Source organism: Giraffa tippelskirchi, chromosome 14, assembly GCF_054371585.1.
Source record: "Giraffa tippelskirchi isolate mGirTip1 chromosome 14, T2T-mGirTip1v1.2.pri, whole genome shotgun sequence".
NCBI classification, from domain to species: domain Eukaryota; kingdom Metazoa; phylum Chordata; class Mammalia; order Artiodactyla; family Giraffidae; genus Giraffa; species Giraffa tippelskirchi.
In genome coordinates this window covers 19,595,914-19,623,062 of record NC_137288.1, presented here as the reverse complement: position 1 = coordinate 19,623,062, position 27,149 = coordinate 19,595,914, and the positions used below count along the sequence as shown (strand labels likewise).

Genomic DNA, 27,149 nt, shown 5'->3' with positions numbered 1-27,149 from the left:
TCAAATGACTAACACACATGACCCTCCCTAACTCTACAGTTCTTGCTTCAACCGCCCAGTGCACAGTATAAGACCACGTGAAACATTTTTTTCCCCTTAAGAGTGCCCACTGTGGATGCTATACAGTTATTCAAGTGTAAAAATTCATTTAGGATATAAAAATTCATTTTGCAGAATTTCTTTATGGAACAAGATACAAACTACATAATAAAAACATCAATTTTATTAACTTTATTTATACTTGTTCACTGTTACTAATCAAACACTATCATATTTGTCTTGATTGTTCTCATTATTCAGTAGAGTTGGTTTTATTGTTATTTCTCTTGAGTCTTTCCAGACTTCAGATTTGGTCTCTGATGATGAAAATTTGTTGTGTCTCTAAATATTGGAAAAAACATGACAATGTTTTGAGGGTCATCCCAGAAGGCCTCCTACATGTTGCGTTCTGAACTAAAACATCTCCAGACGAAGGCTCCTAAGGAGATCACGTTTGAAAGAGCATTGTTGGGGGCGGTGGGGAATAAAAAAAAAAAAAAAGAAAAGAAAGAGCATTGTTTAGCTTGATGTGCAATTATAGGAGATCATTTGCCCACATATATAAAGGAAAATAAATTCTAATATTGACTGAGATTAGACAGAACTTCTAGAATTATTTTTGCTACTCAACATAGCTTATACCATACCCCTTAGAGGTTTGTCTCACAACAGTATGGAGAGTGAATCCCAATCACATGGTAGCACTTCATTATTTTTGAGACCAATATCTAAGAAGTGATATAGTACTAAGCAGACTGTTACGGCTCAGGAATTTTTTTCTGATACAATATTACATTGTTTTAGTTCAAACAAGAGTGGTGAGGAAAGCAAACCCACAAAGATTGGCTAGAAACCATTAAAGCTTTCTTTTTTCATGGAGGTGTGTGCATTAGTTGCTCAGTCATGTCTGACTCTTTCTGACCCCATGGACTATAGCCCGCCAGGCTCCTCTGTCCATGGAATTCTCCAGGCAAGAACACCGAAGTGGGTTGCCATTTCCTTCTCCAGGGGATCTTCCTGACCCAGGGATCGAACCCTGGTCTCTTGCATTGCAGGCGGATTCTTTACCATCTGAGCCACCAGGGAAGCCTTTTTCTCATAGACAGATCTTTTCGTCTCTTTTACTTTTTCAAACCACCTTACCTAGAAAATGGTCCTTTGCCTTTTATTACCAATATCTTTTTTTTCTCATCTGAAGTGATAAAATATTAGATTGCAAGTGAAGGAGAAAGTAGGCTTCAGAAAAAAATGTTGGAAGATACCAGTAGAGAAACATTTTTTTTCCCATGCTAGAAAGAAGGAAGGAGCAGGTGCTGACACTGACGTGATTGAGGGGTCTGTGGGCCTGAGGGTGCTGAAGCCCGTCTGTGCCCCTGAGGTCTGGCTCCCCGTCCTGTGTCATTGGATTCAGAGCCTGCAGGTTGCTCTGCCTGCTCCTGGCAGCCCGCCCACCCTGCGGTGCTAAATTAGGCAGCGTCCCTGCACGGCAACTCATCCTGCTTCCGGTCCCAGCTGCTGTTGCCTTGGCTCCTCTTGCGAGCCTTGGCAGCCACAGCCCTGAACTATTTTTATATACCATGCCATTTTTCATGCATTTGTTTTTGAGAAAAAGTGCATACCTAGTGCTAAAGTGTGATCTGGCCAATAAATCATACCGAACACATGTGGGAACTTGGCCGGTGGGCCCTTGGATGGGTACTACGGAGCCAAGGAACTAACAAAATAGGCGCTTGGTTGGGATTCAATTAACTTTCTAGGCACAGAGTGAATCTTCTGATAATCTGGAAAATAATGGGCTAAGAGTGACGAGAAGACGAAAAGGGGAAGAGGAGGAAAGACAGAAGGGGGAAATGTCAGTAAAGGAGGAAGAGTAAGGCCATGTGATTCTCCTTCATGGTTCTCAACAGTCTTATCTGCTGGGTGGTGGTGCTGGGTGTGAACTGCATCTGCCCTTGGTGCTGAGGTCAAGGTCATAGTCTGAGCTTCAACTAAGGAAGGCAGTTTTATTGAGTAAAGGCTCTCTAAAAATCTGAGATCACACTCCAGTAATATTGCTATTACTAGCAATATGTATGTATGTACATGTGTGTGTGATATAAGAGATACTAGAAAATATGTCACTTTAGCATTCTATAACTATTGACCATATGCAGGACAAATAAAGGAGAAATAACATTTCTCCTTTATTCAAGCAAATAAAACCTGGGAAATTTCATCTCAGCAGACATCACAGGCAAGCTGAAAATCAATGGGCTAAGGAGAATTCTTTCATGAAGGACAGCCAAGGACATTCAAAGAAAGTGGAAAAAGGAAATAGTAAAAGTAGAAATATAAACTGTGAACAAATAATACAAGAGAGATGAATGACAAGTCAAACCTGGCCTCTTTGAAAACTTGATAAAACAGAAAAAATTTTAATGGTAATGATAAAGAAAAAAAAATAAATTTCAAGTAATCAAAACTGTAAATGAAAAGAAGAATGTTAAAAAAAAAACTGAGCACATTGAAAAGATTTTTAAATGATGTTTTGAACAAATGTGTGCCAATGAATATTCAAATTTAGATGAAACTGGCCAATTTTTAGTAAAATGCAATTTACCAAAGCTAATTCAAGAAGAATTAGAAAACAAAATTGTTCTAAAATGTGCAACATCTCTACAAAGAAAAGTATACACATTATGGAAAAAAAAATCAAAGAACATATAAATGAATAAAGGGACAAAACTAAAAGACTCAATATTCTAAATATAGCAACTTACCCCAAGTTAATCTATATATTTACTACTATCCCAATAAAAATTCTAACAGGTACTGTGCAGGTGACTGTGTGTGTGTGTAAACTGAAAAACTAGTTTTGAAATTTATCTGGAAATACAAAGTGGCATAATAGCTAAAACAACATGCATATTCTTAAGTGAAAGAAGCCAATCTGAAAAGGCTACATGCTCTATGGTTTCAGCTAAAAATGACAAAAGTATGGAGACAAGAAAAAGATCAGTGGTTATCTGGAGTTGGAGATGGTGTGGGATGAATAGGTGGGGAACAAAGAATATTTAGGGCGTAAAAATATTCTGTATATATCATAATATTGGATATATGTCATTAGTGATTATACATTGTCCAAACCTATGTGTAAAGGGCTTCCCTGACAGCTCAGTTGGTAAAGAATCCGCCTGCAATACAGGAGACCCCGGTTGGAGTCCTGGGTTGGGAAGAAAGGATAGGCTACCCACTCCAGTATTCTTGGACTTCCCTTGTGGCTCAGCTGGTAGAGAATTTGCCTGCAATGTGGAAGACCTGGGTTCGATCCCCAGGTTGGGAAGATCCCCTGGAGAAGGCAAAGGCTACCCACTCCAGTATTCTGGCCTGGAGAATTCCATGGACTGTATAGTCCATGGGGTTGCAAAGAGTCAGACATGACTGAGCAACTTTCACTCCCTGGGTAGAGGTCATGATGAGGAGATCCCCATATATTATCATCTAAAAGCTTTAATATTTCATTTTTTCATGTGAGATCTATGCTCGATCCACAGTTCATTTCTGGGTGAATTGTGAAACAATCTAATTTAATTTTTACATATGCATATGCAACCATCCTAGCAGTATTTATTGATTTGATGATAGGTTTAGTCTGAGTCTGTCTTTTAGCCCTCTGTTCTGAAGTAAAACCTCCAGCATCTATCAAAAATGACCAGATGTGGTTAGATGTGAAGGAAAAGAGTTCTTAAATAAGACCTAAAACAATAGGGCTCCCTTTTCTCCACAGCCTATCCAGCATTTATTGTTTGTAGATTTTTTGATGATGGCCATTCCAACTGGTGTGAGGTGATACCTCTTTGTAGTTTTGATTTGCACAGGGAGGGGACAAATGTATACAAATTGCTGATTCAGGCTGATATATGACAGAAACCAACACAATGTTGTAAAGCGATTATCCTCTGGTTAAAAATAAATAAAATTTTAAAAATTAACACCTAAAACAAACATTCATGTTAAGAAAAGAACATGAAGTGTTTTACTCCATAAAAATTAAGAAATTTGGTCTCTGGGGAAAAAAAATCACAAACAAGCATAAAGATGAGCTGTTCACAGGTGGTGACGCCGAGTGCCAATAAGTTAAATAAATTGCCTAAGTTTATACAGCTATCGAGAGACAAAGCAGGCCCTTGGGCATTTGAGCTCCTTCTCAAGACTGTGAACTGTGATGGAGTTCTCTCTGGAAGGGCCAGGTTGTAACACTGGCTTCATTGAATTTTTACCTTGTTTCTTTAGCATCCATTGCTTGCTAGAGGCCCAAGAGATGGCTTCATGTTAAACTATGCATCATAGTCAGAGGGCTATGTCCCTAATTCCCCAGGAATTGGCTCAAGGCAATTTTCATAAAAATCCCAGGATAGGCTTGACCACTGGTTCATGATGACAAATACGTTTCTAGACTCTCACAAGGCAATTTTTTTCATTTTTAGTCAAGAAGCACTAAGATCGAAATTCATTTAAATTCTATAAAGCAGACCCATTTTTATCACTGTAGACTGTATCTTACAGCATTCAAAATATGGAACCCTACTTCCTGCATTAACCTTCAGCAAATGCTACTTTCAGATCCCAGGGTACTCAAAGTCCAGAGCAAGAAATTATAGTCATTACAAATGCATTTCCATGCAGAGGTTGATCCTTAAAAGTCAGTAATTCTACATCCACAGTTAAATGGGGGAATGGAAAAAAAAAAAAAAAAAAGAAGTTGTGAGTTAGCTTTTTAACAGGACAAGGCTTTTACTCTTCGGGCACATTTTAAAATCATGTAACAATCTCAAACGTGTTAAACTGATATCATCAGCTTTATTCCCAGAGACAACCCATGCGTCACTGACAATATATTTAGAGGAGCCCATCTGAGAGTGCCTTGGGCATCAGCCTCCACTCCCCAGCCTTGACTACCTGAATTTAGTGAGAATGTTGCAAGGTTTTTTGTGAACCTGCAAGAAAGAAATATCTTGATTATTAATCAATGCATGCCTACCCTGAGAATACTCCAGATCAGATTTAACACAACAGTAATACCAGAGTAAGAATGGAATTTACATTGAGGAGCCGAGAATGAGTTAACTAAAAGGATTTTTTAAATAAAGCAACAGAAATGATGCTATTAGACTTTGGGGGGAAATTTTAAAAGTCTGAATTTAGAAAGAAAGGTTATGGTTTCTCTATAGCTTGGTAAACTATAAACTGCTATGCCAATGTTGATGTCTCAAGGTGATCATTTTATTACATTCACAGTTGGCACCAAAATCGGTTTTGGAACTCCTGTTTCTTGACAAGATACGCCCAGAATTACCCTCCTCTCTTTTCTGTGAAAGAAGTTAGACATCATGCCTCCCTCCACAATCTATTTGCCGGAGTATCTGGGTGTTTCCAGCAGTAGACTTGCATATATATATAGGAGGAGGAAATGGCAACCCACTCCAGTATTCTTGCCTGGAGAATCCCATGGACAAGGGAGCCTGGCAGGCTACAGTCCATGGGGTCACAAAGAGTTGGACACGATTTAGCAACTACACACATATCTATATCCTTAGAATATACATCTTCCTCCTTTGGAGCTGGACACTCAGGTTGTGGAATTTCATCACTGGGGTTTGGAGCTTAGACCAACAGCAGCATGATTGTCAGATGTCAGAAGCTGGGAACAACCAAATCCGGATAGCAGAGGTATGTTGGGGTCCCTCACACAGAGTTACTGTGAGTCAGGAAGACGTGACCGTAAAGGGGAAACGTTCATTCTGGGTACCATAACACCAAATTCACCCCACCCGTTCATTTTAGCAGAGTGTGTCTAGGTTTGAAGGAATGAGCCGACTTGTGGGGCTAAGAAATGCCGCTATGGGACAAGCCTTGATTAAATGTGATACAGAAGGAAGGGAAATTCCCCCTCGTGGAAATATTGTAGCTTGGGAGGATCAGCAAAGACACCCCATGGAGGTGCCCACGGGAACGATGGCAGCCGGGGCACCTCGGCTGACAGACGTAGCTGCTGGATTGAAGCAGCAGCCATGTATTAGACCCACTGGGTGGCCGGGGCCCCCGCACCCTGCGTCCCTGTAAAGCTACAGTTCCTATGGCATCACTGGTCACAGAAGTACCTGTACCAACCCAACCCGTCAAGACTGGGTAACTCGATGGTCACATGGCTTTGTGGGGTGTTAGGAACTTAGACTTCACTAGGCACAGTTCATGGGAGGTGAAAGAGCCACCACATAACCTGCTCAGTATTTGGGGGCTCAAACCAGACCGTCCTCCACAACAACCACAAACAAGACAGAACTGTTCACTTCACAAGAGCCACGGACCTGAAGCTGACAGAGAGGGGACTCCTCTGTGGAGCTGAGCATGAAGCTGAGGACAGGTTTCCTGTGGACACAGACAAACACCTCGGGTGCGCCCAGGGCCGTGCCCAGGACAGGACTTTCCACTGTCAGGCTCAGGGGAGGAGGGGTCGCAGGACATCAAGTTTTCACTCTCTGTTCCTTGCTGGTGATGCTAAGACATGCGTGCTCACGTGCTCTGCAACCTCATAGACTGTAGCCCACCAGGGTCCTCTGTCCATGGGATTTCCCAGCAAAATCCTGGGAATTTGCCATTTCCTCCTCCAGGGAGGTGAAGCTGAGAACTTCAGACTAAATCAGTTCAGCTCAGTTCAGTCGCTCAGTCGTGTCCGACTCTTTGCGACCCCATGAACCGCAGCATGCCAGGTCTCCCTGTCCATCACCAACTCCCGGAGCTTACCCAAACTCATGTCCATCGAGTCGGTGATGCCATCCAACCATCTCATCCTCTGTCGTCCCTTTCTCCTCCTGCCTCCAATCCTTCCTAGCATCAGGGTCTTTTCCAGTGACTCAACTCTTCGCACGAGGTGGCCAAAGTAGTGGACTTGCAGCTTCAACATCAATCCTTCCAATGAACACCCAGGACTGATCTCCTTTAGGATGGACTGTTTGGATCTCCTTGCAGTCCAAGGGACTCTCAAGAGTCTTCTCCAACACCACAGTCCAAAAGCATCAATTCTTCAGTGCTCAGCTTTCTTCACAGTCCAGCTCTCACATCCGTACATGACTACTGGAAAAACCATAGCCTTGACTAGACAGACTTTTGTTGGCAAAGTAATGTCTCTGCTTTTTAAAATGCTATCTAGGTTGGTCATAACTTTCCTTCCGAGGAGTAAGCGTCTTTTAATTTCATGGCTGCAATCACCATCAGCAGTAATTTTGGAGCCCCCAAAAATAAAGTCTGACACTGTTTCCATTGTTTGCCCATCTATTTCCCATGAAGTGATGGGACCAGATGCCATGATCTTAGTTTTCTGAATGTTGAGCTTTAAGCCAACTTTTTCACTCTCCTCTTTCACTTTCATCAAGAAGCTTTTTAGTTCCTCTTCACTTTCTGCCTTAAGGGTGGTGTCATCTGCATATCTGAGGTTATTGATATTTCTCCTGGCAATCTTGATTCCAGCTTGTGTTTCTTCCAGCCCAGTGTTTCTCATGATGTACTCTGCATATACGTTAAATAAGCAGGGTGACAATATACAGCCTTGATGTACTCCTTTTCCTATTTGGAACCAGTCTGTTGTTCCATGTCCAGTTCTAACTGTTGCTTCCTGCCCTGCATACAGGTTTCTCAAGAGAGGTTTCTCAAGGTCAGGTGGTCTGGTATTCCCATCTCTTTCAGAATTTTCCACAGTTTATTGTGATCCACACAGTCAAAGGCTTTGGCATAGTCAATAAAGCAGAAATAGATGTTTTTCTGGAACTCTCTTGCTTTTTCGATGATCCAGCGGATGTTGGCAATTTGATCTCTGGTTCCTCTGCCTTTTCTAAATACAGCTTGAACATCTGGAAGTTCACGGTTCATGTGTTGCTGAAGCCTGGCTTGGAGAATTTTGAGCATTACTTTACTAGCGTGTGAGATGAGTGCAATTGTGCAATAGTTTGAGCATTCTTTGGCATTGCCTTTCTTTGGGACTGGAATGAAAACTGACCTTTTCCACTCCTGTGGCCACTGCTGAGTTTTCCAAATTTGCTGGCATATTAAGTGCAACGCTTTCACGGCATCATCTTTCAGGATTTGAAATAGCTCAACTGGAACTCCATCACCTCCACTAGCTTTGTTCATAGTGATGCTTTCTAAGGCCCACTTGACTTCACATTCCAGGATGTCTGGCTCCAGGTGAGTGATCACACCATCATGATTATCTGGGTCATGAAGATCTTTTTTGTACAGTTCTTCTGTGTATTCTTGCCACCTCTTCTTAATATCTTCTGCTTCTGTTAGGTCCCTACCATTTCTGTCCTTGATAGATTATGGAAATGGTACCATTTAAATTTAGCAAGTAGCTTCTCCTTTGACAGGAGGGCCATCCCAGGCCCAGAGTAGCACAGATTGAGCAGGGCACAGTCCTGCCGCTCCTCTCACGGAAGCCCCCTCTGGAGGCTGGGTCCTGGGTGCTGACTCGACCTCGGCTCTCTGCCCTGACCTCCTGAAGGCACAGGCAGACAGCTGCATTTACTACTGTCTCCCGCCAAACTTAAACACCTGAGCAAACCCTTACAGCCTTCCGATAACAGCAGTCTGTGCTAACAGAAGACTCTGGATATCAGCTGTAGAACAAGCGTTTTCTAGAACTTAACACTATCCAAAAACGAAAGTGCTTTTCCAGTACTAGACAGAGAGAGAGAGAGAAACAGAGAATAAACTCCCCTGTCCTCAGTAAATCTCAAAATAGAAAAGCAAACTTACCCAAGTTTACCATCTGTTGGCTGGTGACCTGCACATAAACAGATGGCAGGATTGTTCTGGTGTCTGGTACCCAGTAGTTACTCACATCACAAGAGCCATCGGCGCTCCAGGTAGAGGGGATAAATATAGGCTGTCTATCGATCCCCTCCTGTTTAGAGCCCCTGCCTTCCAGAAATGCGGAACCCTTGATGGTGAAGGTAAAAGATACTTGCCCATATATATTCTGCACATGTTTTATAGGGGAAATTAGAGACTCTAATTTGAAGTCATAAAAAGCCAACCCTTTCTGAAAGGTCTGCATTCAGTGAGGAAGAGAAGAGAAGTATATTATTGCTGAGAAAAAAAAATATCAATTGAACCAGCAGTTACAGCTGTGTCACAGAATATGTACCTTTGATTCTATGAAGATTATTCTTTAATTAGAAAGTAGAATTTGCTTTATATTATGCTATCTTTCATACATTTCAGTGATCATTGGAGACTGGAATCCAGGAGACTTTTCTTATTCTCACATCCCTTTTGACCCTCCTTTCTGCATTTTATTGAAGTCCCTGGGTGGTCTGTGTTCACGTGGGCACCTGGCTGACTGATGGTGGGCTGATAAGGCTGTGACTCTTTCCTCCAGGTGCATACTGCCTTTTCTCTCATAGCAAAATTTATCTCCCCTTCATGCCCATCTGGTGGCTAAACAAAAACTGAAAAGCAATCCGCAATAAAGGATTCCTGCAGCGCAATGGTGATCTGAGCTCATCTTTAAGGATTCATTTGTTTGCATTGTTATTGAACATCACTGGTCAATGGCCGGTCGATGTGGTCTGATGCCAAGTCATCCACACTGATTTCAGAAGCCACAGTGGATGTGGCTTTCACGTATCAACCATTGTTCACGAGACCAGTTCTGTTTTGGTGTCTTGAGGTTTTAGAAGTGCTGGGTTGATTTTTTAGCTTTACTTTTTACTAACATTTATTTAAAGTACTATTTGCAGATGGTTTTAAGCAGTCAATAGTTCTAAGAAGCTTATGACAAAAACAATATTCCTTGTCTCCTGATCTTCCACTTCTTTCTTTGCCCCAGAGAAAACTTCACTCAACATTTAAAACATTTTCCTTCTCCTGATAATTATATATGTGTATATAATACATATATATATATACACATACACACGCACACACATACAGTATGTTTCTTATGATTCAATAATGCTACTCAATATTAATCTAACATTTCAGAGTTTAGAATTTTAGCACACTAGCATGCTCTTTGAGTCTTCCCACATGGCACTAGTGGTAAAGAATCTACCTGCCAATGCAGGAGACACAAGAGATGCACGTTCAATCCCTGGCTTTGAAGATCCCCTGGAAATGGCACCCCTCTCCAGTATTTTTGCCTGAAAAATTCAATGGGCAGAGAAGCCTGGCAGGCTACAGTCCATGGGGTCACAGAGAATGGGACATGATTGAACACACCAGAGACAACAACAATGCTCTTTAACCTTTCAACATGAACTTATTTAATTTTGAATTAACCACACATTAGTATTTATAGTTATACATTATACATATGTAAGTATTTATAATCAATATGTATTGCAATGATATTTCCATTTTTATGCCATCTTTTGCTTTACCTACAGTTGATGTACACATCTTTTTACAATTTTTTTTCATTTTCTTGGAATATTTACTAAATCTTTTTACATCCTTTGGCAGGTGTGCAAAACTCTCTCAATATCATTTTTCCATCCAATCAGATGCATCAGAAGATCCGTCAGCTCCATTTACTTTCCTCTCTGTTTCTGTCTCCTCCCATCACTCCAGGGCGTGCCACGTGGCTGTTGTTGACTTTGGGTTTGCTTTGCTGTCACTGGCAAGTCCATTTCCCTCTGTGGTCTATTTTCTGCTCCCTAGAATCCAAGAGTTTTCTCTTTCTTAGTTCCCACCTTCTCATTTTGTTGAAATATGCCTTCCTGTGGTTTCCTGAGAAAGGTTCCAGAGACTTCCCTGGTGGTCCAGCAGTTAAGAATCCACCTTGCAGTGCCGGGGGAGTGGGTTCAACCCCTGGTTGGGGAGTTCAGAGCCCACGTGCCATGGCAACTATTGAGCCCGTGAGCTGCAACATATGTGTCAACCAACACTCTGCAGCTGAAACTAAGATGCAACACACACAAACAGATAAACAAATACATAAATAAATAAAGTTATTTTTTTAAATGATGCTAAAGAAGTAACGACTTGACTCTCTTTACAGCTCAAGATTTCATTATTCTACCCTCGCCCTTGAACAGAAATCTATTTAAATATTAAGGTCTAAGTGGAAAATAGGAATTTTGAAGTGATTCTTCTTCCTCTCCTAGATTCCAGGGTTGCTATTCATAAGTCTGATATCCCCCGTTTTTAGATTCTTTGACCTGTCAAAAAGTCTTTTTCTTATTGTTCTGAAATTTTTGATTATATAACCTGCGATAGGTCTTTTATTTGTATTCATTGTGCTGGGTATTCACTGGGTTGCCTCATTCTAGAGACTGGTCTTTGATCCTGGAAATATTTATTGTATCATTCTGGTAATTTTTCTGTACATTTTTCTGGTTATTCTCTCTAAAACTCTTACTATCAGATATTGGACCAGCTGGATCAATCCTCTATTTTTCTTTCATTTCTCTCCAATGTTAAAGAAAGAAAGAAAGTGAAGTCGCTCAGTCGTGTTCAACTCTTTTCGACCCCATGGACTGTAGCCTACCAGGATTCTCTGTCCATGGGATTTTCCAGGCAAGAGTACTGGACTGGGTTGCCATTGCCTTCTCCAGCGTATCTTGCCAACCCAGGGATCGAATCCAGGTCTCCTGCATTGTAGGCAGACACTTTACTGTCTGAGCCACTAGGGAAGTCTCTCCAATATGCATTTCTACTTTTTAGTTTAAAGCCTCAGAACTTTCTTAAACATTTTATTTAGGCTTTTATATCTGTATCTTTATATTTAGAAGTGTACTTCTTTGTCACTCAAATACTTAAAGAACATCATCCTCTTGCTCCATGAATGGATCAACTTTTATCTTCTTTTGTGTTAAATATTTTTCAGCTCCCTATTTCCTCTGCATTCCTTTGTCTGTTTATCTGCTTTCGATTTAGCCTTTTTCATACATCACTCCTTGCATATCAGATGATCCTTCTGTTCCAAAATGCTGATTGGAAGTTCCTAGGGCAGGCAGAGTTGTAGACTGGTGAACAAATGGAGAATGAACTGGATTTATTTGGCTATTCATTTTTAATTGATGCAGGTGAATTTACAGCATTTTACTAGTTTCAGGTGTACAACATACCAATACAATATTTTTACAGATTATGTCCCTTTTGAGTCATTACAAAATAATGGCTATATTTCTCTGTGCTATGCAATATATCCTTGTTGCTTATTTATTCTGTACAACTTCAGACTATCCTTCAAAACTGCCTTAATCAAAACAGCTTGGTACTGGCACAAAAATAGACACACAGATCAATAGAACAGAGTAGAGCGCTCAGAAGTAAACCTACACACTTATGGTCAGTCAGTTAATCTACGCCAAGGGAGGAAAGACTATAGAATGGAGAAAAGCGTCTCTTCAGTAAGTGGTACTGGGAAAACTGAACAGTTGTATGTAAATATACAAAATTAGAACATTTCCTCACATCATATACAAAACAATAAATTCAAAATGGATTAAAGACTTAAATTTATCAGACCTGAAACCACAAAACTCCCAGAAGAGCACACAGGCAGAACAGTTTTTGATGTAAATTACAGCAGTGTTACTAGTATCTATCTCCTAAGGCAAAAAAAAGAGCAAAAATAAATAAGCAGCACCTGCGTGTATATGTGTGTGACCTCATGGACTGTAGCCCACCAGGTTCCTCTGTCTGCAAAGTTTTCCAGGCAAGAATACTGGACTAGGTTGTTGCTTCCTTCTCCAGGGGGTCTTCCTGACCCAGGCATCAAACCCACATCTCTTTCATGTCCTGCACTGGCAGGCAGGTTCTTTACTAGCTGTCATTACCACAAATGAGACTTAATTAAACTTAAAAGCTTTTGCAAAGCAAAGAAAACCATCAACAAAATGAAAAGACAACCCACTGAATAGAAAAAAGGCTGAATTTATGTCTTGTTGTTGTTCAGTCACTAAATTGAGTCCAACTCTTTGTGACTCCAGCAAGTTGGCTTTTTGCGTCAGGTAACCAAAGTATTGGAGCTTCAGCTGCAGCATCAGTCCTTCCAGTGAATATTCAGGGCTGATTTCCTTCTGGATTGACTGATTTGATCTCTTTGCTGCCCAAGGGAATTTATTTTCGGAGATCCCTAATTGTCAATATTGGTAGAGTATTTTCCTTGAGGTATTTCAGCCTCCAGAGGAAGTTCCTCTTTCTCTTATCTGGAGAAGCATCACTCTGACTAGTTTGTCATCTGGTGGAGGGGGGATGGGGAGGCTCACTGTCCAACATGCAGACTGTACTCAACACCCTTGCTTCCTTCAGCTCCTCTCGCCCACCCTCCTCTGTGCCTGAGACTCGCATCTGGGACACTCTGCACCTATGAGCCTACAGGCCACGTGGCCAGGACTTCCCGTCCTCCAGTCTCTTCAAGGCTTGCATGGCAAACCAGCTGCTTCTCATCGCCCGCCTCCCACCCACACACACCACTGTCTCAACTGTTCAGTTCTTTTCTAGTTTCATGGATGGTGGATTTTTGTGTTTTTTGTTTCTTTTTGCACTTGTACCTCGGGGTGATTTTTGAGAAAACAAAAGAGAAATAGCTTTATCGTGCCTTAAGGCATTGGGATTTTCATTTAGTTTTGTCTTTTGGAGGGCTTCTCTGGTGGCTCAGATGGTAAAGAATCTGCCTGCAGTGCGAGAGGCCTGGGTTGGGAAGATCCCCTGGAGAAGGGAATGGCTACTCACTCCAGTATTCTTGCCTGGGGAATCCCCATGGACAGAGGAGCCTGGCGGGCTACAGTCCATAGGATCACAAAGTATCTATTTCAATTCATTTTGAAATATATTTGACTGTTTTATGCCTCCTTGACATACAGTTATTCCTCTGTCTCAGAACATATCTTTTTCACACCTTAATAAATTGATAGAAACATTGATCAGGTAATAATAATAATGAAATCACACATGCAATGTACTGTTTATTATCTGTTTTTTTTGCATCATCTCAGTTAAAGCCTATTTTTTTCCAACAATGGTGGAAAATCTCAAGAATAACTGCACCACTATCACAGTATTTTAATTTTTATTAAAACAAGAAAAAAGTGGCAATTGATTCTCAATTAAAATCTTCCCTGTGTGTGGAGTTGCATAGATTTCTGGCTGAAAGGAGAGAAGTTAGAAAAACTTTCTAGAACTTTCCATGTAAGTTAGAAACTTATATTTCCCATGAAATGTTAAAATATGAATTATTATGTTGGGATTCCTGTAGCAAAGCTCAAAAATCTCCCTTTAACTTGCTACACTGTATCTTCCTCTCTCTTTCCTTTTACCTCTCTCTCAACAAGATTGTTTGATTTATTTATTTTTTTCTGAGCAATGTTGATCACCCAGCATTGTAGTTACGTGAACTGGAGGCACATGGGAGATTTAAGATTGAAAAAATACATCCCCTCTGAGAAATGTGAATTTTAATCTGAAGTATAATCTCTGATTATATCTCAGACTTTCAAATCAAACACATGATTAAAAACTCCTTGTTATTCTAAAAATCTGAACAGAAAGAACACAAATCTGTCAAGTTTAGATGCTGTCAGTCATTTGGTCATAATGTAATCCCATGCCAGATTATGGGAGCTATTACCTGAACTCAGCAGTAGTCTTGCCTTTCAGACGACAAAAGATATAAAGAGCTGTGGGTCTGTCATGATGGGAGTGGAAAGTAAGATTACTGTTACAGAAATGGGTAATTTTAAGTAGTGCACGTGTGCTAACTCACTTTAGTCATGTCTGACTCTTTGTGACTCCGTGGACTGTAGCCCGCCAGGCTCCTCTGTCCATGGGGATTCCCCAGGCAAGAACACTGGAGTGGGTAGCCACTCCACGGCCTTCTGGCCCAGCCTTTCTGCAGTTGTTCATTTATTATGCAATGTTTTGACCTCAGAATTGCATTACTGACCTCAAAGATATTAAACTTATCTACTAACCAATCACACAAATGCTTGACCCACAATCCATCCCTGAATCCATCTTCTCTTCTGAAGTGTAAACTATGTTTTTTATCTTATGGGATTAATGGCAAGATTCTGAAGTCCTGCAATGTATAGTAGTAAAAAAAAAAAGAATGTGATCTTAACAGTTGTTCTTTTTTGTATTTAGCGTTAATACATGGGCTTCCTAGTTGCTCAGTGGTAAAGAATCTTCCTGCCAAAGCAGGAGACGTGTGTTTGATCTCTGGGTTGGGAAGATCCCCTGGAGGACAAAATGGCAACCATAAATCACTACTGATTTCCCAGGCAGGTCTCAGAATGTCAAGATGAAAGCTCAGAATCTCAGCCTCACTGCCCAGCTGACCCACGGTGGTGCTGGAAGGACTACTGGAGCCACATGTCCTGGATACCTCTCGGCACTCACTCCAGGCCTAACTGACTAGCCCAGAGATCTCCAGCCAACCATACAGAAATTCTGACTTCCCAGTGAGGAAGAGTGTGATGGCTAATGCTAGGTGTCAAATTGGCAAAGACTCAGCACCAGGGATCTGGTCAAACGCCGATTTGGAGGCTGCCGTGACGGTGCTACAAGATAAGAATAGCACTGCACTCAGCAGATGTTGTGGTCCTTTAATGGACCAGAACTTGGGGGTACAGAGTCGACGATAAGAAAGTGAAAGAAGGGAGAAAAGAGGCTGAGCAGCCTGAAGGGGACAGAGAGAGAGAGAGAGATGAAGAAAGACACGGGGTCCGAGTTCTGATGGAACAGGGCGTTTATTTAACATATTGTGGGCATATATATACTGTCTTACAAGATAGCCTTTTCAGCAGAGATAGGGATAAAAAAATCTTACAAGTTATTCAGGAAGCTTGAGACTAGAATCATTTTCAAGAGAGGGGATTGTAAAAGTTACTTTCCATATCAGAAGGGAAGAGAGTTGTAAATGGTTACTTTTCATGGTATGGAAAGGCTACTTTCCATACAAACGGGATATATAAATTCTTGTTATTCCTGAGAGCTGGCTTGTCAGCCCTTCTCGCACCTGCATTCAGTGGCTGTTAAGGAACAAAAGGATTTATGCAAGACCTAAAACAGCATACAGGAAGCCTCCTGTTAAATGCTACCTTACAAGCATACTCTGAGTAAAGCAGACTGCCCTCCATCCTGTGGGTGGGCCTCATCCAGCAAGTTGAAGGCGTTAAGAGAAAAGGCTAATGTCCCCCATAGAAGAGGGAATTTCTGCCAGTAGGCAGCCTTGGGGCTTCAAGCTGCCACATCAAGTCTTTCCTGTGTCTCCAGTTAGCCAGCCTGTCCTGCAGATTTTAAACTCAGAGACCTCACAAGTGTGAGAGACAATTCCTTAAAATAAATCTCTCTCTCTGTGTATACATCCAGAGGGTGGGGGTCTGTGTCCCTGGAGACCCTTGACTCACACAGGGACAATGGTTTTCAGCTCTTTAAGGCCTGTCTATGCCCTTGGCTGAGCTGCATCCGTCAGAGTGCACTGTCTGCATAGCGCTGGGTTCCCTGTTTGGCCATAAAACTTGCTCTCAACACTCAAACATTGTTCCAGGGGCTTTATTTTCTCTTCAACCAAGGAAAGCTTAGAAATTTTCTAATCCCATCCTGTCATTTTTATTTGAATGAACTACCCCCACCCCCAGACTTGAGTCTGCTTGCCCAGGGCCACACTAGTAGGACTCAGAGCAGAGGTGAGACCCAGGCCTCTTACCCCAGCCCTGGGCTCATGGTACCCGCCCCCCTGATCCACATCCTTGATCCATCACATCACAGGGAGCTTTCATGCGCTTCCCACTCTGGTTAACTACACAAAGGCATCAGGCTAATTAGTGGATGTTTTAGCGATCAATTTACTAATCCTCTTGGCTTATAGAGGATCTTTAGAGACATGGGGGAAAAAATCTAGGGGATCTCTCCACTGCAGACACGACAAAGCGAGTTATAAGGACTATGGATACTGTCTGAATTAGGCTGGTTTTCCAGCATGAGGTTCTGATTTATGCAGAAGCGATTTATGAGAATGTGTCCCAGGAAGAGTCAGTCAGGATTGGGGAAGGGGGAACCAGACCCAGAAGGAACAGAGGCTGGCTGAGCCACGGGGGGATTTTAGGTAAAGTCCCTCTGAGACCAGTGCTGGCTCCGGCCAGAGAGACCCTGCAGTTAGTGTAGGTCCCACCCGAGGCTGGTGCCCACAGAAGATCGGTCCACACCCATCACGACTGGTTGAGAAGGGAGTAATTAGACTCTCAGAGTCTTCTAGAACTTTACATATGTGGCTGTTACCCTTCAAAGAGCCAAAAGTGGTGGCTGCTGGGAGTTCAAGTACAGCAGAAGCTGATGTCCACAAAAGTGGAAAAGGCCTCCTGATGGGGAGTATTGAGGGGAACCTTGCCCTCCAATAGCTGGATCAGAGCTCATACAGTGTCCCAAAAAAGGTAGAAAGTCCCCTGACGGGGCCCTGACTCTCCTGATTGGAGGTATTCACACGAAAGCCCAAAGGGTGTGCCCACAGGAGAGAATGACCGCTGAGTGATGGAAGGAGAGCTAGGAAGGCAAGGCTGTCCCAGCTCCTCCAGCCTGACCCTGAGCCTCCAACTCACTGCCAAGGTCATGGCCGGGGCCCCGACGCCAATATGGAACCGTCTGCCTGATGACGCACACCTTCGGAACAACGAGTCAAGTCTGTTGATTCTCACCTTCTCTCCCCAAGCAACCTCTGAATTCTAACACAACCGAAGTGAAAGAACGTGTAAATCCACACAAACATTCATCCAGTGTCTTTACAAGAGTATTTTTCATCAGAAGTAAATAGGCATTCTCATTATAGCCATTCATCTGTGCTCATGTGGTTTGTCGGCCCCTGAAAAGCTGGCTGTCACCTCTGCTGAGTGACACGGAACCCAGCCCCTACATTTCCTTTAAGCAGCATCAGGCGACGTGACACCATCAGGGGAAGTTCAGGGAACATTTCTTCTACAGGAGCTAATCAGGTCATCTGACATGTGCTAGATGTCCTGCCCCAGGGGTGCACCTGCCAGGTCAGGCAGACAGAGGCTGTGGGGACAGGGTCAGCCCTGGGGGTGGGGTGGGGATGGAGGGGCCACAGGTTGGAAAGAACAAGACCTACAAGGTGCAGAGGGGCTGCCGGGAGAGGAGGACAGGGAGTCAGGCCAGGCAATTAAATCAGCAGCTGTCCGAGGGGGAAAAGACGGGGAGGATGCAGACAAGATGCACTGAAGGGTCCACCTCAGTGCTTCCCAGAGACACATAAGAGATTCCTCTTTATGGTCCAAGACAGCACAGTGGAGAGAGAGGAGGAAAAACATGTACCCAGCATATGATCATTACCAGTCTATCAAATTTCCCATATAGCATACTATCTCCAAAGAAAGTATAGCATACTGTTTTCGTATTAGTGATCTATTTTTTCTTGAACAATTCAGGAGAGAATTTATACTTATGATGTCTCTTAAAGGTCTCCTAACCACCTTCAGCAATGTCTGAGTTCTGTAGTTCATCTTCATAATTTTTACAGGTTTTAGAACTTTATTGTTCTAAATCTTTGTAAATTCTGCCAAATTCTAGTCTTTACCCCAAATCTGCAATCCTCTGGATAAAACTTAAAGTGTCGGGGATGGGGAATCCACACTTTGAAAATTAAAACTTAGCTGAAAAACCCTAATCAAGCGTGCTTCTGATTCTTTGCAGTTCAGGTAATAACAGGTGAAAGTCTCACCTTTGTATTCCAGTTGTGGCAGAATGGGCATTAATTTAGTTTAAGGTACAAATAATAGTCTGGAAATAAAGCTAAACATTCCACTGTTGCTCACATACCCAGGGATGCAGAAGAGGAAATTCAGACTTGTGTAAAAACCAAAATAAGCAAGAGAAGCTTAAAGAGACAAGAGAGACAAGCCTGCTACTATACAATGCAGTAACTGCAATGGGTGGAAATAAAAGCAATTGTAAAAAACATAAATAGAAAGATAGAAGGTTCAGCCTGACTTCATCTTTGGAAATGCTTCCCATAGGAAACAGTTCTTATCTTTCTAGACTTGTTATATCAGAGAGGAGCTCATTGTAAGGGAAACCTTCTTTTCTCATTCCAAGAAAAAAAAAATCAAAATGCTATCAGGGTAATCCCTAACTTCTTAACTGGTGCCTGTCAAGGTAATTTCATTCATTCACTCACTCATTCATTCATTCAGAATATCCTATAAATTGTCTGCAAAGAAAGGATAAACTACGGAGTAAAGCAGGGCATTTATTTTCAAAGCAGGGCTAATTCCTAGAAAAATAACCAAATGCAACAGGTTCTCTTTGGCTCTGCCCCCCACCCCCACCTTGTTTTTCAAAATGAAGTTGTCCTTCACTCCACAGCCCACCCTGTGCTGTTAACCTCATTCTTACTAAAATGTGTTTTAGATGATCTCATAGATTAATTCACCTTAAAGTCTTGCATATTAAGACTAGGTAAGGAGTAAAGTATTAGCATAGTCAGGTTATTTGCATTCTAAGCAGAGGAAGAGCCTCAAGCAAAGTGCTAATGGTGGCATTTCAAGAACCAGAGAGAACAGCAAAGATTTTCAAGAGACTCTCAGAAAACCTGAGAACAAAGTTTATAGACAAGTACTCAATGCTGATGACACAAAGAATATTTATTAATGAAGCCTTTGTCTGTTTAAACTGTAAAGCACAATGTTGTTGTTCAGTTGCAAAGTCACATTTGACTATTTGCGACCCCATGGACTGCAGCATGCCAGGCTTCCCTGTCATTCACAGTCTCCCAGAGTGTGATCAAAATCATGTTCATTGATTCGGTAAAAAGGCTAAAGATCAAAAAATAACTCTGGATCCAAAGGATCCAAAAGGTGCTGTTCTTCTCCATTAAGGACCTTTCTTGGGGAAATAGCACAACAAAACAACTTTCCGCCTAGTAGCCACTGTAATTTATTCCTGGATGAGAAGAATATTTGCTGTAGATTATGTGCAGACTTTTTTGCGATGTTAATTTGATCAGAAATAACCAAATGCATATAAGAAGTTGAAGACTTGTTATTTCCATTTCAAACAGGGATATAATTCTATAAGAACCACTAAACAACAACAAAAAGACTTGTACTTCTGTGGACTCATTATAAAAATTGGGAAATGAAAAAGAGGATCCAGCAGATGAATTAGGATCCATAATTATAAAACCTTTGGGGGGAACGACAAGGGAGACAATTGGTATCAAATTTAAAACAACTATCTCCTCTCCCCTTTAAAGCTTCAAACCCAATGACATAACACCCTCTTGAAACGATGCCTCTCCATGCCAGTTTTTGAGTAATGTTCCTTTTAACCTTCGCAGGATTGATGGCTCCACACTCTGATCTATGGAGATAAATATGAGGAAGTCATGAGAAATCGCTTCACCTTGCACACGATGGCCATCCCAAGAGATCCACCTGGGTGCCAGGCAGTTAATCACGGCGTCCTTTCTCACCTGGCTGGATTTATAATGGCAGCTCTTGTACTCTCCCACCACTACCTGTTTTATTATTAATATTTGGGAGAATTGTATCAGAAGGATGTCAAGATCCACATTTTTCCAGGTGATTTAAGAGTTTATGGAATAAGTCACTAGGAAGGAAAAGATGATTGAGGTCTAATGCAATATTTTTGATAAGTTGCTGCTCTAAAACCTCACCCCAACCCAAACAACATTAAGGCAATGGAGTAGGAAGATGAGTAGGATTTAAAATTCAATCCACTTCAGATTCTTTGAGACACCAGGTTTCCCAGACTCTCCTTCCATTCTGGAATGACAAGAATCAACAGATGGAAAAATTGCCTTTATTACTAGAGAATGTTTAACTGAATCCATTAAATGATTTGTATTATCTGTTTGAATTACTTGACTATTCCAGATTGGATGAAAAAAATCATCTCTCTGTTGATATGCTGGCCCCCTTTCCTTTCAGTTCAATAAATAAGAACCTCTGTGGCTTAAAAGTAACTATGAAAGTGAAAGTGTTAGTCTCTTAGTTGTGTCTGACTCTTTGGGACTCCATGGACTGAAGCCCACCAGGCTCCTCGGTCTATAACATTTTCCAGGCAAGAATACTGGAGTGGATTCCCATTCCCTTCTCCTGGGGATCTTTCTGACCCAGGGATTGAACCTAGGTCTCCTGCACTGCAAACAGATTCTCTACCATCTGAGCCACCAGGGAAATCACCTCGTTTATATTGCATAAAGGTCATTAATTAATAAAGGTCACTCCAAGACTCCCTCTGAGCAAAAGGCATTGGTACCCACACAACATTCTATGCATAACACTCAATTTCAACAATTTTTAACATCAAATACCCATCAGTGAATTCTCTTCTTCTCATACATTGCTCCCTGCCTTTTGGAATGCATCCATGACCTGTCTTTCTGTAAATGTTCCTCCTTCTCATTCTAGAGTCCACCCCAGACACCCATCCTGGATCGGTCTTAGGCCTGTTCTAATGCACTCGATTTACCTGACATGGCAACGTAAACTTCATCATATGCACATTAGTTTCTAGTGCTGCAGTCGTAAACTAGGACGAATTTACCAACAGATACTGAGTCTCTTGGGTTAGCAAAAAAGCTAATTTCACCTATGTTTGTCCTATATGTTGAAATCTGTCCGTTTTTCAATTGACAGCCTTAGCTGCCAATTCTTTCAACTCCTTCCTGGACTCAGAGGTGACCTGTCCATCATTTAAAATAATGTGCTCCAAAATGACACATATGCTTCCCACATCCAGGAAAATTCAACTCCTTATAAGCTTAGACTACGCCCTGTACTTCTTAATTGCTGACATGGAAGGCTAGTGACAAAGGCACAAGTCTGGAGGAATATCTTTACCTCACTGGCCATGGTGGGGACTTGTCAGCTACAAATGCAGACCTGAGAATCTGGGACATCACTTAAAAGAAATTGCCTCAAGGTCTTGGCTCCTAGACAATGTAGAAAAAATGAAAATGACCACTTGACCAATTACTTCTTCTGTATCTCCACCTGAAATGCTGATGACACAAGAGCTGAAACTAAATAGATATGGTTATCATCTAATTAAACAAGGGAAGTGCACTGATTGTGAACATCATTATTATGCTGTGCTCATGAGATTCAGTCTTAAACCTTGCCAAGCGTTTCTCCTTCCCGCACACGCTATTCAGGACAGGTGCTGGGTAAAAAGAAGACTTCAGTTTTCGTCCAGGAAATGCTACAAAATCCAGGAAATTCTTATCTCAGCCTCACCCACTGCTACATTGTTGTTGTTATTGTGGTTCAGTCTAAGTCGTGTCTGACTCTTTGGGACCCATGGACTGCAGCACGCCAGGCTTCCCTGTCCTTCACTATCTCCCAGAGTTTGCTCAGACTCATGTCCATTGACTCGGTGATGCTATCTAACCATCTTTTCCTTCTCCTCCTGCCCTCAATCTTTCCCAGCATAAGGGTCTCTTCCGGTGAGTCAGCTCTTTACAGCAAGTTGTGAAGTGCAACATCCCCTGCCATATCAGTTCACAAGGATGTAACAGCCTTCAGCAATTTCCGGCCTCCAAATGTGAATGAAGTCTCTCAAAAGGGAAAACAATACCCGCGATCCAGCAGATGCCGGCCACCCCTAGATGGTGCTTGCTGAGGAGCTGGGTGGGGCGAAGGAGATGTGAGAAATAAAAAAAAAACAAAACAGGATTCTGGCCCCAGATAGCTGAGATGTATATGAAAGAAATGATTTCAATAATCCCAGACTCCTGCATCTTCCCATACATAGAACACTAAATTCTTTAACTTGATGTCTGGTTTTCCTTATTAACAATAACCTTTGATGTTCAGACTGCCTGCCCCCTTTGTTGCAAACTTGTGTATAGCCTGACTCCCTCTCCCACCTCCTGGGAGCAGTCTCTCAGGGCTACCTGAGATGCTGTCTCTCAGGCTTGAAGTCCTAAGATTTTCCCACTGAATGAAACACTCTGCTTTCAGGCTGTGACTAATTTTTAAGTTGACAAGGTGGCCAAAGTATTGGAGCTTCAGCTTCAGCATCAGACTTTCCAATGAATATTCAGGGTTGATTTCCTTTAGGATGTACTGGTTTCATTCCTTGCTGTCCAAGGGATTCTCAAGAGTCTTCTCCGCACCACAATTCGAAAGCACCCACTACTACACCGATCTTCTAAGGACCACAGTCTCAGGTCTCAATGCCCTCTCCCAACCATCACAGCTAAGCCAGCAGCACCCCAACTAAGATCCTTAAAGCTACACTTGGTCGTTTTAGTGAGGCTTCAGGCCACAGAAGCATTCTGAGGCCAAACTTACCTTCCTGGAGTGGAGTTAGTCCACTCACGTTACAGCCTGGTCCCTAGAACACTATTAAGCCAGCCCAGCACAATCCTCCCACTCAGGTGACCTTTGCAACCTGTCAAAAGTCACCTCATCATTTCCATCGACAGAGCAAGAAGGGCTTTCTCTTCTCTTTCACTTCCGTCATCTTTTCGGTTCTTCAGAAAGGCTCAGAACCCTGTCCCCTAGCATTGTCTTCCATTCCAAGAAGATATTAGATGTGCAGGAAAAATCCAGTGGCCATAGTAAAGAGTGAAAGAAACTCACAAGAGGAAATGATGTGAGATCTGGTCATAGACTTCCAGCAAGCCAGCCCTATGCTATCCAAAACCAGCAGGATTTATGGATTCTAAGCTAAAGAAACACATTATTAGAGCTGTAAAAAGAAAGTAGCTCAGTTCTTGACATGACCAAAAACTGGAAGGTACATGATTGTGCCTTGCTTGTTTCTTAACCACAGAGTTGCTTTAACACCTTTCTAGCATCCATGGTCACTGGTCATGAACGATACTTCCAGTAAATAAAGATAAACATCTTATCCGAAAAGCACAGAACCATGGCTGATACTCAAGGAGGAGCTACTCTGCACACTGCCTTCAGTGAACACATTTAACCCTCACAACAACCGAGTTATTGTCATTCCCATTTTTCAGACTAAGCACTGGCGTCACGGAGGGGTCAGAACGCTTTCAGAAGCACCCACTTGAGCCGGGGTTTGAATCCAAGCAGCCTGACTCCAGACTAGATACACATGAGATGAGTTATTGATGTTGCTGCTAATTTTCACCTGGGACTCAGTCACAGCCAGAAAGTCTGAAACCAGATAAAGAGCTGTGGCTTAGAAGGGGATCTGGACAATGCAGAAGGGGTGGGGGCGGCCTCACAGACAACTTCTCCCGCCTATGGGAGCTGTAGGAAGCAGTGTTCCCTACCCTAAAAAGCTGACAGTAAGAAACCTCTTCCATTTCCTTTCTTCTCACAAAGCAGCACCTACTCTGCTATGTTAAAAGATTTCTTGGAGGGATAACTTTTACTCTGAAACTGTGAGCACCAAAACATTTCTAACCTGTCTCTCTTCTTCATTTGCATATGTAAAACAGCACTCACATTCACATAATTGTTCAATAATTCACAGACTTGTTCAATACTACCTTTTAACAAGCTGAACCTGACTCTGGTCTTCAGCCAATTTTTTTTAACCAACTCTGAGAAATGGAGGCAATAAACACGTACTGAGTTTTTTGTTTGTGTGTTTGTTTTTAACGTTCCAAGGTGTATCTCTCATGGTTTGCCCAATACCTAGAGAGCCATTATGCTTTGAGACTGGACAAAACTCTGATCTCAGAAAACCGGGTGTTAATAGCAAATTGTTTATTTACACACTAGGTGTTTTATGACACTTTTTTAGACCATTAGTGCTTCCCACCAAAATTTCTCTGAAATTTAACACTTCTGTGTATATGTGTTAGTCACTCAGTCAGGTCTGACTCTTTGGGGCCCCGTGGATTGTAGCCCACCAGGCTCTTCTGATCACAGAATTCTCCAGGCAAGAGTACTGGAATGGTTAGTCATTCCCTTCTCCAGGGGATCTTCCTGACCCAGGGATTGAACCCAGGTCTGCATTGCAGGCGGACTCTTTATGATCTGAGCCTCCAGGGAAGCCCTTAACATTTCTACTACGGGCAAATATTAACGGTACATCCAAATCAACCTCTCTCTTTCTCCACACATGCACACTCTCCAAGCTCTGCAGAACTAACATGATTATTTTTGTTGTACAAATAAAGATAAAATACCTTCACCTCTCCTACAAATATTGACAGTATGCTAAACTTTGATTTGGCTACATTCTCAACTTCACCTTATTTAAAATATTGCTTTAGATAGAATTTGTCTTAAATATTTACATTTTAAATTTATATCATGTGTGGCTTTGAAAATAGAAAGTTTTTGCAAACAGGTGACCTCCTAGCCTGATGCATCTTTCATATATATTTTTTTAACAAGGACAAACAGGTGGGTTTTAAAATTTATTTAATTTGAGCATTTAGACAAATTATTCATCCTCTAGTTTGTCAAAGCTCTTACCTCTCCCTATGACCCAATATTAGGTCACTACAGTATTGGAAAGACTGATGCCAAAGAGGAAGCTCCAATACTTTGGCCACTTGATGTGAAGAGCTGACTCATTGGAAAAGACCACGATGCTAGGAAAGACTGATAGCAGGAGGAGAAGGGGGTGGCAGGATGAGATGGTTAGATAGCATGACCAAGTCAATGGACATGAGTTTGAGCAAACTCCAGGAGATAGTGAAGGACAGGGAAAACTGGTGTGCTGCAGTCCATGGGCTGCAAAGATTTGGACAGGACTTAATGACTGAACAACAACAATGACCCAATATTGGGTCACTACAGCCAAGTACTTAGGTTCCAATTTATGCTCTTGCAAAACCCCTGGAGACACATGAATCTGTGGCCTCCTTCTAGTTATAAGAGCATCTCTTTGACAAAACATAGACTCTGAGGAATGTTTCAGTTTATATCAAGTCATTTTTAATGTAATATTCAAGCATATATGTCATAATTATCAAAAATTATAGTTCAATTCCAGAAATTAGATTGAAAAAATGGTAAAAGTAGATTGTTACTTAGAAACACATATAATGAAGCTTAATGTCTATATTAAAATCTTCAAACAGAAATCAGGCATTAGGTATCAGGTACTTTCTTTTCAGAACTATAATAAAAATATATTAGCTAACTTCTAACTGTCTTCATTGTTTTGCCCATTTTAGATTTTCAGATTTATAGCCTTGTATCTTCTTTGTCTATATTTAAAGTCATCAACTCCACCAATTTCATCTACAGAGAATGTGTAAATTATAAAAGAATATGAAACATTTATTAACAGGATCTTAATGCTTTGGAAATTATATGTCTTTATGTTCTAATTATTTAAAGTCGGCAGACTTCTTTTTCATTTTCACCTCACAGTGAAAAAGGCCTGGCAACCATCTGTAGCCTCATCTCCAAAAAGGAAAACTGGATCCTCATCAGGAAGACTGAACTTGCAGCTGGAACCTGGCTGCGCATTCTGGAAGAGCTCCCCCTGTTCCATTGTGAGCTTTAGGGACAAGGTGGCAGCAGGGTGTGGCTGCAGCAGCCAGAACTGCAGAAGTGAGACAGGATGGGGCAGAGGAGAGGAGAAACATCCGCAGGGGAGCCCCGGCCGGAGGTAACAAGGCAGAGCCTGGAGTGGGGGACCAGCTGAGCCACAGGAAGTGGAAGTGGGGAAAGAAAAACCAGAGAGCCAATGTGTCTTGAAAAACAGTGTGCCTTGGAGGTGCTGGGAGATTTGGGAATGGTGCACCCTCTCCCACCTGGAGCCCAGCAGGTTGATATGAAGGAGGAACGTCTGAGCAAGGACAGGGCTGTGCAAGGTGGGAGAGGGGGGAATCACAGAAGCTAAGAAACAAGCATCCAGGACTTCCCTGGTGTTCCAGAGGCTAGGGCTCCACACTCCCAGTGCAGGGGTCCAGGGTTCAGTCCCTGGTCTGGGAAGTAGATCCAGCATGCTGCAGTTAAGACAAAAAATGCAAAGCAAATACATAAAGAAGTAAATATTTTTTAAAAGAGAGAAAAGCACCCCAGCATCCAAACTCCCACCTAACAGATAAAATGCAGATTCTAAGCAAGAGCCTAGGCATGGAACAACAGACTGGTTCCAAAGCAGGAAAGGAGCACGTCAAGGCTGTATATTGTCACCCT

At 42.0% G+C, this 27,149-nt stretch overlaps 1 long non-coding RNA gene across 1 annotated transcript in view; it reads right to left on the bottom strand.

Moving 5' to 3' along the window:
* Positions 1–205: 205 nt before the first annotated feature.
* LOC145534720 (uncharacterized) overlaps positions 206–27,149 on the bottom strand; it is a 41,962-nt gene continuing 15,018 nt past the window's right edge. The window contains exon 2 of the long non-coding RNA XR_014074901.1: positions 206–478. This is a non-coding gene — a long non-coding RNA (uncharacterized LOC145534720). The remainder of the gene's footprint in view (positions 479–27,149) is intronic.